Genomic DNA, 16,736 nt, shown 5'->3' on the forward strand with positions numbered 1-16,736 from the left:
GGTAATGTTAGTCTAATTTACAATATTTTGACATTATTTTCTTTATACCTTTTTTCATAAAATACGCATTTTAATGGGAGTATTTTTACTACATCCATAGAAAATAAAAAAAGCTGGTCTGGTTTGTTTGTTAGTCATATATTATTTAGATTTTTTTATTCATTTTCAAATGGGAATAGTTTTACTTGAATGTTTTACAATTTAAAACTGAGTCTTCCTGTGACATTCTCCATGTTGATATTTCCACGTTTAAGGCTCCTTTAGGGTGCGTCGTGCATACGGTATGTCCCACTGCGCCATCCCACCGTTACTGATATTTTATATCTATTTCCTCTAAATGGAAATGTCACAAGACGGGTCGCAGAGCACCTCTAAGACACCTCTAAGGCATCGCTCGCAAAAGTGCAGCGCCATTACTTTCAAGCAAAACGTCAGCGACCTACTATGCTTTTAATCACAAATAATATTTGACCCGTGTCATAAGGTGGAGCAGGTCTTGAAACAGAGAAGGGCTTCAGTATAATACTGTTACTTTTTTTTTTAATATGTTTAAAAATATTCCAATGGATTTATTTTTTAGTAAAACTTCTGAAAATGCATTTATATTATAACATTTCTTTAATATTTATTCTTGTAAAAGAATGGTGTATCGGATATATTTAAAATGTAATAATTATAATACTAATATATACTAAAATATTTATTATATATTGACTTTTTGTTTGATTTTTTTTCAGGCTGTATTTCGACTATTTGTCTGTTGTCAAGGAATATTTTTTTAATCCTGTAGTACGTACGTACGTACATTTGCATTCAAGTCTCTTAACTTCTGCATTAAATTCTATTCTCACAAGTTTTTATTACTGGTGTTATTTTCACAACTTTTGCAATACTACATTATAAAAATGAATTAAATTAATGAATAACATTCAATACTGCCAAATTACTACAAATGTTTGTGTGTGTGTGTGCGTGTGTGCGTGTGTGCGTGCATGCGTGTGTGTGATTGATTGTTTGTCCGTGTGTGTGTGCGTGCATGTGTGCATGAGTTTAATCCCATTTTTAAGAATTGAAGTAATATGATAACTTTATTCTCATATTACTACACAACAACTGCAACATCTGGACACAATCACTTGGAATTGGCAGTTAAAGAGGAATGCCTGGACGGGCACGAAGCGATCCGTTTAGCAGCGAGAGAAAGCAACTGTTAGCCGACAGTGTAAAGCAGAGAGGCAACATCTGGCGCTTGATGGATGTTTCCACTGAACAAAACCTGCCCGCCTCACAAGCGCGACGTGTTTATGGCGCGCTTGACCTCTTTTAGGGCTGATTTCGAGGCAATTTCTTGCATGGTTGAATCAAACAGTTATTTCATTGGATTGTGCTGCTTAACTGCCATTTGCCTCCATGTGGCCAAACAGAGGATCCCACGCAGGTAGTTTTCATTTTGACTTTATCCTAGGACAATTATATAAAATTATATTTGATATAAATCTGATTAAAAATAATCATAAATAGGGTTTCAAGACAGGTATTGGGTTTTTAAGTAGGGTTTCAAATTAGGTTTTTAAGCCAGGGTTAAGGGTTTCAAAGTATGGTTTGAACACAAGGTTTGGGTTTCAAAGTAGGGTTTTAAACCTATTTTAGGCTTCTGAGATAAGTTAGCGTCTCGGGTTCATGACAGGGTTTAGTTTTTGAATGAGGCTTGAGTAGCAAATTAAGGTTTAAAGTCACAGTTAGGTTCTCAAGCCAGAGTAGGGCTTTTAAGTTCGCTTTTTAAAATCCAGGGTTTTAAAAGGTTTTCAAATGTGAAAGCAGCAGTTCTTGATGGAATGATCTCTGAATGCAAACCTGCATCATTTTGTGCGCATGCAGTATCTCAAGACCCTTATAGTCAGCAGGCCCATAAAGGTCCGTGAAGGTACATAAAGGTCTGGTTTCTCCGTCCAATCAAGTGGAGGTTTCTATGTCGCATTTCATTTGCCAGAGTAATGGGAGCCAAATAGAAAAGGTGAGGCCCCCTCTGTTGATTACAAACCATTAAACGGCAAAGGAGGTTGCTCACACTCAATTGCATCCATCATTACGGAAGAAAGACCCCGCCGCCCACTCACCCCTCATATATATCATAGCGTTAAGGAGCTGTGTTCATCTTGGACTGTTGTGTGTGTGGTAGTGTTGTGTTTCCATGGTAGCATGATGGGATATCAAAGAAAGACGCCATGGCACTAGGATGGTGCAACACAGCTATCAAGCAATCAAGTATATCAGGCCAAAAATGTTTCAAAGGTTTAGAAGTGAGGTTTCAAGCCAGAGTTGTGGTTTCAAAGTAAGATTTCGGATAGGGTTTCAAACCAGGGTTAGGGTCTCAAAGCTAAGTTTGTAAGACTCGGTGAGGATCTCATCTATGGTTTCAAAATTGAGTTAGTGTGTTAAAATGAGGTCTCAAGATAACTTGGTTCAGGTTCTGAAGTAGTGTTTGATATAAAGTTTATTAAAATAAATAAATAAATAAATAAATAAACATGCCACAGTTTGAACCCTAACCCTAACCCTAACCCTGGTTTGAAACCCTTTGAAAAAAATGCTCACTTGGGAACACAATTTCAAAACCAAATTTAAAAGTCTAAACCTTTTTTGTAAGCCTCCGTTCATCCCCAAAACCTGGCTTAAAACATCACTTTGAAACTCGAAATCTGGCTTAAAACCCTAATTGCCAAAACCTTGTTTAAAGCCCTTCTATGAGACCCTACTGATACCCTCCTTTGAAACTCGACTAGGCTAGCTCGGTTAGCACATCAAAATGCTCAAATAGTAAAAATATCTCAACGAGCTACTCCGTCAATAATGAACAGATGGAAGAGCAGCCCGTGGTGCGTTCAGTGACAATCCTTTTTAATTACAGACATCATTAGTCGAGTTTTGCCTCCAGCATATTTCCCCCCACTAAAATCTGTCATTTTATTTGTCTATTTGCATTGAGCTGCTGATCCATTCCTTTATTGTGGAAATCATGTTTTTAGATGTCACAGAGAAGCTAATTGGCAGCAGAGTTTTGATCACTGACTTCTTAGTGTTTTAAGTCCACTCGTCATGAATTGGTGGTGTTGTTTTTGTTGCACATGAATTGAGCATCTGGCACTAAAGTGTTTGTTTGGATTGAATGTGACTGAAAGGCAATTATGAGCTTTACCGAGAACAGTTTTTTTTTTTCTTTTTCATTCTAATGCATTCAAGTGCTCGGCCTTTGAGTGCAACTGATCCCTAAAGAAAAAAAATCACAACTAACAGAATAATCACTGTTATTGTGTTCAAATCTATCCGTCTATCCATTCATCTTCTATACTGCTTGTCCCCACGAGGGTCGCGGGCGTGCTGGAGCCTATCCCAGCAGTCATCGGGCAGTAGGCGGGGGACACCCTGAACTGGTTGCCAGCAAATTGCAGGGCAGTGTTCAAATCTAATTTTAAACAATAATAAATGAAAAAGTAACTATATTTCATTGGAAATGCCAAATCGTTAATTCTTAATCAATTTCACTGTTGCATCAAGTCACATTGTTTTGTAGCAAAAAACAACATGAAGTCTACATTTTATTTAATTTGTTACACTGAACTTAGCCCACAGGACTTTTTAAATAAACTACAAGCCTGTATGCTTTAAAATATTTTAATAATAATAAATATGGTAAACAATCAATCAGTAACTAAGTAACTAAGTAACTAACTAAAGTAGGAAATCCAAATACGTTTCATTTATTTGAGATTACCCTGGTGGAGTTAAGGAGCACTAAATCAATTGCAATTTTCACTTTGCCGCCAGCATAAACTGTTGAGGTTACTGAAAAAAGATTTTCTTTTTTTCAAATATTTTACAATATTTTATTTGTGAGGTATTCTTAAATTGTGGATTTTGACACAATAAAACTAAATATTGTTCGAAATTAAAGATCAAACACATTTTGGATTTTTTTTCTCCATTTTGAATTTTACAGAAACAGATTACTATATGGAATCAATGCAGCATACAGATATCCACTCTGTTTTTATAAGCGCTCTATGAGGCAGTGTACATTTTGAGTCACAGCTATCAATAAAACTTTCAGTGCTCACTGGGAGACAGTTTTATGTTCATCCCCCCGGTGATGTTGCTATGCCCCCCACCTGGCCAAATAAGGAATCCAGCACCGGGGGTCCGGTGTTTTTCTGGACACTTCCTGTGGAGAATGACAGAAATCTCTTCACCTCCTTCTTAATCTCCCCCATGTGCTCCAGATGAGATCCTTTCCCCCACTTTAAACACAGCCAGAAAGGCTTAATATAAAAAAAGAAATGTGTGGGTCAAAGACAATCTTCACAACAAGCATCTTTCATAAACCTTTTTGTATGCATGTGGATGACGCAATTCAAATGTGGCCTTTTTACCGTCACATTGACGATTCTCTTTGAATTGCTACGACACTAATCATATCACCGAAGACAGTCCAACGGAAATGTTGCAAAAAATTCCTTCTGTCTGAAAAACAACAAGCGCCTTACAACCACAGGACTGCAGCGCTGTTGCAAAAATGTTGCCATAAAAACACAACCATCAGCTGTTGTTGATGTTCTCCTTTCAAGTTTGTAAAAGTTTGGAAAATATTTATTTCAGAATGTAAATTTCAGGACAACTTTTGAAGAGTAAGTATAAATAATTCTTAAAAAAATAAATTACAATGACCAATATACAAATGTTTCTGCACGAGATCATCATTATCATCCATGAAGCCATTTACAAAACACCAATGGTTGACGAGAAAGCTTGACGTCATGAGCGCATGAGCAACCTGGATGTCTTTTATGTGTCTGACTCAAGTGTGGCCTTGACAGGGGAGGGCAGCTTTGCCAGATGCAAGAATATCCGTTGGCGTGACGGTAACGGCAGTGAGCAGGGTGACAAAGTCCTTTGGATGAGCTTTGTGTGCACGTTTGCGTGTGCGTGTGTGTGTGTACACGTGTGTGTCTGTTTCCATGACTTTCAACAAAAATGTGTGAATTGATCCATTATGAATCACATCAATGCACCACAAACATTTAAAATGTGAATGTGAAATCCTACAAATGGCCTGAGATCGTTAAATTTGCTTAATACCCCAATTAGAAATGCAAACATCTGCATAAAACCCTCAGGCCTTTTTGAAAACCATAATCTATGCTTGAAATCCTAACCCTGGTTTGAACCCCAATTTTCCTTTAATCCTCAAATCTGTCTTCAAACCCTCAACTTAAATTGGAAGCTTCACTTGAAACCCTATCGCAGGCATAGAACCTACATTTAAATCCCTAATCTCATTGGTTTGAAAGCTTCTTTTGAAATATTTTTGTTGCTGACGTAAACTTAGCTTGGAAATATACTAAACACTCTCTTAGAACCATAATCTCAAATCCTAAACATTGATTTTAATCCTTAACCTATTCTTGAAACCCTAATTCCGAATTCTAACATTAACTTGAAACCCTGACCCTATCTTGAAACTTATGAAAAACTCTTTAGCTTTCTTGAAATTTGACACCCCCATATCACTGGCTTGAAATGTTAATTTAAAACACTAACATTTGCTTGGTTTTAAAACACAAAGTTTCAGGCAATTTATTTTACACTCACGCAAACTGACCAAAATGTACATTTAAATGTAAAATCCAAAATGTGAGCATACAATTGTGTAGGCGTAACTAATGTTGTGTCTGTTTTATGCAGATTGTGTATGTATGTCGACACTGTTATTCCCTTCCTTTCTGTCCCCGTTTGAGCATTCCAAGTTAGCATTCTGAGCATCAAACTAATCTGTGAGTCACTGAGTCCTATTCCTAGTCACACTGTTTATGCCAAAGGCGGCATTAGAGTGGAAAAAAGAAAAAAGAAAATCTCATGAGGGATTTGTGGTGAATAAAAAATATATTAGCATAGATTAAAGTGATTTGAAACGTCCAGTTACAACACATGAGGACTTTGTTAATAATAATTGTTTTAGTGGTGCAACAACAACACGATGGAAGGCTATTTGGAAAGACCTTTTCCTTCTCAAGCATAGGTGTCAAACACAAGGCCCGGGGGCCAGATACGGCCAGACACATCATTTTATGTGGCCAGCAAAGACAAAGCCTGCATTGACTTCATGTCATAATGACCCTCCGATGGAAACTATGAGTACAACGTGGCCCGCGATAAAAATAAATTTGGCATCCCTGTTCTACAGTATATACGAGTCTCGGTGTGAAAGTTGTGCATCAGTCCCTCTTCTTTAACCTTGCCTTGGAACCCTAATTCAAAATCCTAACTATGGTTTGTAATGCTAATGGGACTGAAAACCTTGTTTAGACTTTCACCATGTCATCAAATAATGATAGACGGATCGATCCAAATGTCAATCATATCGATACTGGTGCAGTGCAGTAGTTTCAATTTTGCTCTTTTATGCGCTACTACAGTTTCTTCAAATGGGCGACGGCCAGATTGCCGGACTCACCGTTTCTGCCTCAGGCACAAGTACCCCCAACCACCTCCCCTCACTCCCCCACTCTCCACCCCCTCCCCTTTTGAGTAGTACGGTCTTCCGACAGCCATGAGAATTTGCAAACAATCCACCACTTCGAAGAGGCCGGCCCACAAACACACACGCATGCATTCGCAGAAATACTCAGGAGTTTGCTGGACTCTGTCAAAAAAAAAAAAAAAACTTTGCACGGGCTGGCTTGTTTTTTGTAAACTCAAAGCCTCTGGCGATTGTTTAATTGTCTGTAATGTATTCATTAATTTTTCACCAGTACTTTATTTGTTTTTTATCAGAAAGAGCAACAAAGTTCACTGAATGAGAGAAATGTTTTATTTTTTGCAGGGGATACCCTGAACACAGATTAACAATTGATTTCTTAAATGTTTTAAAATATTTGTGATTATCATAAACAACCTAGTTATTTATGTTTTAAAAAATCCCCAAAAGAAGAGCAGTGAAGGGGAATTTTTTAATAAAAATTTTGTAGAGTGGTTTTGTGAATAGAGCTGGAAAAAAAACAAATTCAGGGTTATCGCCTTAAGCTCCTTGAAAAGAAAATCCGTTCACAGCGAATGGTGGAAAAGCAGTATTTTCTACTTACCTCCAATCTCTGTCCTTTAACTTGTAAATGTTAAAAACTGTTGATATTAAATGAAACTTAACAAAAACACTTAGAGGTCATAAAATTGAAGTGCAATTTAGCAATTTGATGATGCATAACTATTCATTAATGGCCCTGTATTTACTCGTTTTTGGATTGATACCAAAATATGCAGTATCCTCACACAACTAGTGTCAACTCCTTCACCGCCTTGCAATTCAACTTTCAAATCTTAAACTTGGCTTGAAAGCTTTCTTACCCAGTCTGAACCTTTACATGAATAGTTAATTTCAAATGCAACACAAGACTTTTCTCAAACCATAACACCCCAATTAAACCTGGTTTGAAATCTTAATTTGAAACGCTAGAATAAACCTTCCTTGTAACCTTACATTAATTTAACAAAAGAGTCTTGTGATGTGCATATTTACATCATTGTCATATCAATAGAATAAACTTTAGCCTCTTGTGATTGAGTCAAACAACCAGGAACCACAAAATGGCGTACCTGCAAGGCTACCCGACGTCAGAATTCAGGTCGACTTTTAGAGATGTCGATCCAAGACCAGGGCTTGCGTGGGATGCACCTCGCAGGTTGCTGACCGCGGGCTGAAATACAGACCAATAAGAAGTGACGTGGTGAGAGAGGTCGCCCACTTGGACCAACCGAGCCGCCGCAAATGCGCCGCCATCCGGAATAAAACAATCCTGGAAGAAATGTCAGTCCAAGCGAGAGTGGATGACAAACGTGCAATTATCGCATGCCCGATTCGTTTCTTTATCCGCCTAAACGGCAAAACGGCATCAGCTCATTGTGCCAACTTTGGAATATGGAATGACAAGCAGGTGGGGAAGCTCCTGAAACAGCACTGTCTTTACTCTTGAACCTCCAGTTGTTGTTTTTTTCTCTGTGATACACCCAAGAATATCATTGAGGGAATACTTGCTATATGATGAACCATTTCTTAAAAGTAAAATTGATCATCCAGCGGTGGTCATTTATCACTAACAAGCTCAGTTTAGGTAATTTTTGATCAGGAAAATGAAAAAAGTTGGCATTTTATATTTTATCCATTCATTTTGGAGAATGAAACAACTAACGCCTTGAAATACGCCCACTTTTAATGAGGAATATGGCCACAATCTCTCCCTCCATGTCTGAGTAGGAGTTACAGGAGGGACCAATCACAATTTGTCCATTCAAAATCATTGTAGAGACATTGCTTATATGTCAGAATAACGGGGATCAACAGTCCCAAAATGTATATGGGCATCTCTACTTAGGCCCAGAAGACCAGAAAACAATTCGCCTTCAAATGGCTGACTTAAAAGAGCAAGAAATGAGCAACCTCCCTGCAGCCATTTCTGTCTTTTTTCTTTCAAAACTCACCAAGATATGCAAACACGATGCGTTCTTAGAGGCTATTCCTAAATTGAATTGTTCATAGGTCGTTAAATATTAAATTTGTAACAGTTAATTTGATTTATATTTTCCCTTGAAGTCCACAAAAGGGTTATTTCCTTGACCGCCTATCCGAAAAGGTGTTTTAAGCAATAACACTTGGCTGAATGGTCGGCATTATCAGTGGAATTTGTGACTGAAGAATAACCGGCGACACAGCGATGACATAGCGACACGTGATGTTGACAAAACTCTGAGGAAATAACATTTGACATGTCCCTGCCGCCTTAGACATTTTTTTCCGCCTCTGATGTCTCTGAGATTATCATCTGCAAACCTGTCAATGCCCTTATTGATTTTGTCTGGGGAACTTGTCCGCAAACACCTGGACAAACACCCTAAGTCTCAGAAAGTTTGATTAGATGGAAAAAGTAGAGGAAGAATGATGACTAATGACTAATGATCCTGGGTCAATGTGACTTGCAATAAGTATTTATTACGTTCATTTGTCTCCATCGTTTGACAAATTTTGGACTTTATAGTTTGCACTTCCCTAAAAGGGAAATAAATATAAATGATTTTAAATGATTATATTTTATGAAATGTTTGCGTTTGACTCTTCTGTCATTGTTACGTTTGTCAGGTTTTTTTTTTCATAAAAAGAAGACAAACTACAGCTAAGCTTTGATTCTACGAGACTTTCTGTCTAATGCGGTTTGGTCATGGTCCCCAATTTTTTTGTCAGAGTTTAAGTGGACGATATTGTAGAAATTGGAGTGCGAAAAAACAAGAGGCAGTTTCTACTTTTGACAACACAACGTCATGTCGTTCTTTTTCTCCTTCCGTGTTCCTCACTCCCGTCAACCCGTTGTGAATCACTCTTAAAGTGACCGCAGCAATAACATAAAGCATTACCACAATAGAACAAACCCACCTGCAGTAAGCAGAGGCAGGGTAACGACAAAAACTACATGGTAAATTATTTCATATTAATTTTTACCCAAAACAATAATGTTATTCCCCAAATGCAAACACATGAATCTTAGTATACGTAGTTTCCCACTGCAATTTCTCGATTTCTTCCAAGACTTTCTAAATAACACTTTGTGGGTTAACGTGATTCCCAAATCCTGGACCCCAAAGTTTGCGTAAAATCAAAGCTTATCTGTATTGATAAACCTCCCCAGAAAAAAAGGATTTGAGTCACTATAAAGTATTTGGGGCGCATTTGGAAATACACTCTGAGCACACAGGGGTTCACAGTGACAGTTAAGGAAACTGAGTGTTGCTCAAATTTGCTATTTGGTAATTCAGAGTGCGCCAAAACAGAGTACTGGTGCGTGCACAAGACGATCAAATTGGGGACACAGTACGACAAAGCTGGTTGCAATCGGAAATTAATGGGAGTGGAGAGCAACTTTACCTCTCTGAACACACTCACTGTAATGAGCGGCAAATTTTCGAACGTGCCCTTGGTTGGAACCTTTCAAAATGTTACATTTGTAAGTTTCAGTGTTGTTCGGCTATCATTTCGCTCTTGAAAACACAACAACTGATGTTGAAATATTGATTTGGCATTTTCCTATAACAAAAGTATTTTATTGTTGTGGATCAAATGTTAAGTTGAATCAACAACATCTCTGCTGCTTGCAGCTAATTAGTGCTAGTCATTTTTCCTCAATTGCTTTCGGTCACAATTAATCAAAGAATTCCACATAATCGACATAATCTTCTATACGGTTCTTCACAAAGGCAGCTGCTGATCCAGTGCCAGGAGTGATTTGAGCACAGTGCCACACAGCAGTTTGTGAGGCAGCTTAATTGAAAAATAGGCTTAATGAGGCTTCCCGGAGGATGGGAATCTGGGCCTCATAAATGGCTCAGGTAGAGGAAGACATGGTCAACAGGATCAAAGTACAGTACAAGTCTCTGAAATTGGCATGAGAGGGCTTAGCTACTACATGATGTATTTGTTAATACCGTATTAGGCACACTTAAAAGTCTTTAATTTTCTTAAAAACCAAAGGTACACCTTTTAATAAGGCGTGCCTTTTGTGTAGACCGAATTCTAAAATCTATAAATGTTGTTGTGTGGCTGCCACCATAGGGATGTAATATAGAGACCCAATGACCTAATCAGAGGACATTACGTTTTACGTAAAGTATGTAGACCATATGTAATACGTACACTATGTACCTCCATCAAAATTAATAAATATATATGGTTTGTGCAAAAAACAACAGCTTGAGGACTCTCTAAAATAGCATCAACAAAGAGACATTCTTACGAGGCACAATTCAAGCTTTCTGGAAAGCTGAGCTCATGAAGAGGAACTGTCTTGCTCCTGTAACGTCTTTTGTTGTTTAAGTCATGGCATGCATTAATTATTGTATTAATGTTCTTAAATATTATAGATGGTAGTCATTGACAGGGGTGAGTGAGCGTAATCTGAAGTTTTGAAACATAAATTCAGCAAACAGCACAAATAACTTAAAGCGCTTGGCCATCAAATGAGCACTACACATTAAATTGCAATGCCACTAACCTCTCATGAACGCACACTGGAAAAGGTACCCCTCCCCCCCTCCAAAATATACACTTCAAACACCTTCGATGGGTCGTAAATTTCTTAAGAGCGCTCCACTCACAAATTGCGTAACATCACGCCAGTCACGTTCTACCTTGTGGGTTGAATGCAAATGCAGTCTCCCAAAAATTAAATAAAGTGATGAGGTTGTATTTTGTGAAAAAGGAGACAATTGATGACGCAATTGGGAATGTGTGTGGGGGGGTTGAAAAAGTATATACTTCCTTTCCCACAGACAAGCAATGAGTATGCTACCATGAAAGGCTGCCATTTTAGAATCATGAATTGAACTTTGAATTCAATACGGCAAGGACGACATTCACTGCAGCATGAATTTAGCATTATTGGAACTAAGCCTCGAGTGAGAGAGGCTTTATGAACAGAATTAAAAAGCCCTTTGTGATTTCCTTTTCTTTATCTGTGTCGCTTCAAACAGACTAGACAAGAAGCTAATTCAACACATGGCGGTGTGTGTTTCGTACGCAAAAGGAGGGGGGGGAAACGACAGCGAGGGTAAGGAGAGACGGGGAATTTGGTTCAAAAGGTCGTGTAAATGTCAGACAGGAGCCGGGACAAACTTTTCCTTGCAGGCGGCAGTGTAAACTTTGGATAAAACAGTGAGGGGAAGGGGGGACAAAGGTTAAAAAAGGTGACAAGAAAGAAAAGTAAAACAATACAAGAAATGCTGGCACCAATCTAAATTAGAACTACAGAAATAATGACAAAGTCAAAGAAAGTCAAAGAAACAGGGACAAGGCAAGATTAATGATTTCTCAGCTGTGAAGCACAAAACAAAGCAACACCGACAGTGTGCTGCGACAGCAGTAAGCCACAGTGGTTATTTCACCAGGTACACTTGAACGAAGATTCAGGGTATCCTACAAAGTAAATTTAGATTGGAACGATTATTTTGCAGTCCCTCAGTCCCCAACTCAAATGTGCTTCCGCCCTGGCAAGACTCTCATGTGCAACTGCCACGTTTAAAGAAAATGAGAAGCGCCGCCTTGATTGGCCATGATCCATGTCGTTGTTCGTCTCTGTGTGCCCTGCGATTGGCTGGTAACCGGTTCAGGGTGTCCCCTGCCTACTGCCCAATGACGGCTGGGATAAGCTCCAGCACACCCATGACTCCCGTGGGGACAAAGCGGTACAGAAAATGGCTGGATGGATGGAATTTCATTTCCATTAATTTTAATTTATAAAGCACATTTACACAAGGAAAACCTATTGTGCTTTCTACTGGTCAAAACTGGTATAGTACAAAAATTAATAGTGTAGACAGCAAAAAAGTTTCAATTAAAATCAGGAAAAAATGTGGTTAACAGTATACTGTATGACAAGATATGCAGACTACAACTACAAGCGAGTGTACTTTCTGTTCCACTCCTCTAAAAATATAGCTTGAGCTCCGAGTCCAGTCTCAATCAGAGCTTGAAGAACTATGAGAATAAATCAGACATGGAGTGTAATTGCCGATGGGGTAGCAGCAGTCGCTCGAACTGAGTAACCCCACGGATCTCTGACGTGACCTTCTCCTCCATCCAACACAATGGAGAGCAAAAAATACATGCATATTGGACATATGTAATTCAGCGATATCAGCATTGTGTTTTCGCCCCGTGCTCCCAACCAGTCAAAAATGTAATACTGTATCACAGACAATTACATTTGAAGCACTGTAATGAGCGGTTCCAGCAAATTGGCAATATCAAATAATTATTAATTAAATTTTTGTGGCAATGTTGTAGAAGAGCTACTGGCAGAAGTACTAGTGGTAGTAGTAGCAAATTGGCAATATTAAATGATTATTAATAATATTTTTGTGACAATGTTGTAGAAGAGGTCCTGGCAGAAGTAATGGTGGTAGTCATGGCAATAATACCGTAGCTACACGACTACCACTATTACTGAGAGTAGTAGTAATTGTGGCGGTATTAGTAGCAAAAGGTGGTGGTAATAGTAGTAGGTGGGAGTCGGAGCGGTGGTAGTAGTGGTATGAGCAGTGGTGGTGTTGCTTGTGATGGTAGTCATGGTGGTATTGGTAATAATATGGTGGTGGTTCTGATATTTATCGTGGTGGTAGTACTCGCACTGGTGATTGTAGTAATGATGGTGTATGCAGTCGCCCTGGTGATAGTGGTAGTAATACTCGTAATAGAAATAGGAGTAGTACTGCCAGTGGTAGTAGGAGTAGTCATTGGCACTAGGTAGCCCGTGAGAACAACATGAGTTGCCTATGGTACTGTTCTAAAAATAACTCACCAGTGATAAGACATTGAGATTTTCTAGGAATATTATGGAAATTATCTTAAAAATAAATAAAAATATGAACACTGGCAGAGATTTACACTATGCGAAAACGTGTTAGTAGGAGTGGTCTTTTTAATAATATTCAAGTACAGGATGCAAATATTGTGAAGCAGAGGTCACCAAGGTGGTGCCAAACACTGGCAGAGATTTACACTATGCAAAAGAGTGTTGTAAATATTATTTATCATTAAACATGATCAGTATCTGAAAATGAATATAATTGATTATTGAGAGTAAAATACTAATATTATTAAAGACATTTTGAACAAATTTGTTAACTCATGTATCAGATTGATATCCTTTTGCACTCATCAGTACACAAGAAGCAGCTCTCACTCTCAATAAAGTCGGTGTACCCCTGCTGTAATGACTAAAGATTATAGTAAAAGGATGTTTCGTAAATGCAGAGAGTCAAGTCAATGTCATAACTCACATCAGCGATCAATAGAGCAATATCAGCGTGAGCTGGATGGCTGATTAAACACAATCATATTGTTAGCCCTCAGGGTCGCATTTGATTGCTTTTAATAAAAGACAATAAGAAAGGCTCTTCAAGTAGCTCGTCATGAACATTTAGCGTGGCTAATGTTTTGCTCAAGGACACGTTGAATCTGCGTCTGTGGGCATGCACACTAGAACACAATTTTCATTTCTTCTACACACTGTTAGTATGTTAGAGTTGCATCAATTCTCCGTCGACATAGCACTTGACTACAGGTCAGGCTGTGTTCGAATGTGTACACTATTTCCTGTTTTGTGTGCTATTAAGTGGTTAAGCTATTTTATAGGGGTATCCAAATGTGATCATGCATCATAGCGGGTACGGTAGTTACGTGACATGGGATGAGAATCAAGTAGAGGGGTGGGTGTCTCAATCGGCAAACATATTGAAGGACCGACTGTATAGTGCTATAAATGGTGGGGGACTATTTAGTGAATGAGGGGTTAGGCCGTTAGGGGATAAGAGTGGACATTTGGACACAGCCCCAGACTACAGGAGATAAAAATCCTAATTGATCTGCTTTAGCAGTTTCTCTCTTCATGTTGCTATCTTGTTACTATATATTAGTACACGGCGAGGATCATGTTAATATTTTATCTCTTTTCATTAGGACGCAGTGCCTACATGTTTTGCTTTCGTGTCATGCATTTTTTCCCTCTCTTTTTTTTTTAATTTATGCACACATGCATTATATATGGCAGAGGGTGATTAAGTGATTAAAAAATACTTGCACCCAAAGCTGAAAGCCCCTGTCATACAAGCAATGAACAGATTAGGATTGACATCAGGAATCTCGATGTGATAGCATATGCCAACAAATCCAGACTTAATTGGACACTTCTTCCACAATGGGGCCGCCACAGTAAACAGTGATGTGCAAATAAGGCTAAAACAAGCTTGGGGAAAACATCAGCAATGATGCATGAACAGAAAGAATGAGGGAAAGCAAGAAAGAATGAGAGAAAGCAAGAAAGAATGAGCGAAAGGAAGAGGGAATGCAAGAAAGAGGGAAGGCAAGAAAGAGGGAACACAAGAAAGAAAGAAAGAGGGAATGCAAGAAAGAAAGAAACTGTCATTTCAGGATTAACTTTCCTTCCGCTCTCAACAGCCCATGTCTTAGCCCAATTTGTCCATCTCTTGGAAATGTGGAGCAGACTCATCACGTCTCGCGGTTTATCCAAGCCAACTGGACGTGCTGTTGGCAGGAAATGGTCAGCGGCCAGGTGCTAAAGAGGGATTGCGTGCGATCAAAAAGGGGATTGTGTTGAGTCAGAATTATGGAAATAGCACGGGTGCATCACGAGGTGGCTTCGAAGAGCCTGGCCAAGCTCACAAGTGATTGCAGGGTAAACTGAAACACTGACTCATGTATGGCGAGCCCCTGAGACAAAGTCGCAGTGATTGAAGTGCTCTGAAAGAAAAGAGTATGCCTATTATAGTGCTTATGAATCCTCTGGATGTTATGTAAGCCTGTGACGGAAGAAATAAGAGCGTGCTGGATTGGAATAAAGAGCAGCCATTAAATATTACACTCTTTAAATTGTGAGTTAATCACTATGACCACTACTATAACTATTACTGCAACTGTACCAAAATCATGCTGACCACCATCAATACTACAAACTACCGCTGCGACCATTACTCTTACCATGTGACTACTACGACCATTATGACTTCTACTATCACTACTAACAACAATAGTGGCTCTGGTACTGCACCTACCATCACCATCACACAACTACATAGAGTAATACCACAAATACCACTGTTACTACTCTACTGACAACACCATACCTTCCATCGTCATTACCACCAACACTACCAGCACGACTAATAGTCGGTAGATATGTGACCTTGGGTCTACTCTGACATAGACCTTATCTTTGGATTTCATCTATTCAACTATTGGTATCTGCCACTATACTTCACTATGTGCTTATAAGACCAGCATTAAATCGTCATGCAGGATTCTGAATGTTGACAAACAAGCGATTAATTTAACCATGTACTCACTATGAGGGCTCGTCATCAAGAGCTGAGCAAAGTGACCATCAACGTGTCCACACCTCACAATTTTCTATTTTTTTCATCACGTCTTCAGAGTCAGTCTATTGAAACTTCAATTTCATGGGTGCTGGCCATGGTGCTAATGGGATACTGGTCTGCCGACAATGAGAATTCCTTTGATAAATCCGACATGTGTTATATAGCATGTGATACCTGTACTTAATAGCCAAAGTAACAAAAACAGTGTATGAGTTGCATGTGTGTCACAGTGTAATGTGTTTATATGGTGTCATGAGTTAGTCTTGGTCTTACCGCCATATGGTAAATGGCATACGAACGCAAATTTTTTGTTGCACTCGTTCTTCTGGTAGCCATGTTTTTCATATTCAACTTGATGAATGTTAACATCGACAAATGTGCTTGTATTTTTGCTTAAACAGAAATTTGAAGGAAAAGATGAAATATACTGGCAAAGGTCTAATAATTCAATAAATGTGAGGATTTCATTTTTGTTACTAAATCCTAATGGGACGGTTCATTAGCAATTAAAAAGGATAGCAAATAATACATGGGCTATGGACTGAGGAGGTCAGTGCGACAAAGGCCTTTGCTGATAGATAATTTAGATTTGACCAGATACTTCTGTCCCTTTTAATTGACAACAGCCTGCGTGACTCAAGGTTATAACTGTGTGTTGACAGGGAAAATAAGTGAGCAGGGTTGGTTCAATTCTGTCGGATGCACTAAATGTCACTTAGGAGAAAGGGCTTTATCATTATGACACAGGAGGT

The 16,736-nt window shown here is 38.7% G+C and overlaps 1 protein-coding gene across 9 annotated transcripts in view; it reads right to left on the reverse strand.

Moving 5' to 3' along the window:
* Nucleotides 1-16,736, reverse strand: part of LOC148404287 (leucine-rich repeat and immunoglobulin-like domain-containing nogo receptor-interacting protein 2) — a 300,384-nt gene that overhangs the window by 98,724 nt on the left and 184,924 nt on the right. For all 9 annotated transcript variants that reach the window (XR_015860213.1, XM_088384369.1, XM_088384377.1 and 6 more), the window contains one exon: nucleotides 7,645-7,745. The gene's annotated coding sequence lies outside the window, so the exon portion shown is untranslated. The remainder of the gene's footprint in view (nucleotides 1-7,644; nucleotides 7,746-16,736) is intronic.

This window comes from Syngnathus floridae, chromosome 1 (assembly GCF_059516105.1).
Source record: "Syngnathus floridae isolate MCC-2025c chromosome 1, RoL_Sflo_1.0, whole genome shotgun sequence".
Lineage (NCBI taxonomy): Eukaryota > Metazoa > Chordata > Actinopteri > Syngnathiformes > Syngnathidae > Syngnathus > Syngnathus floridae.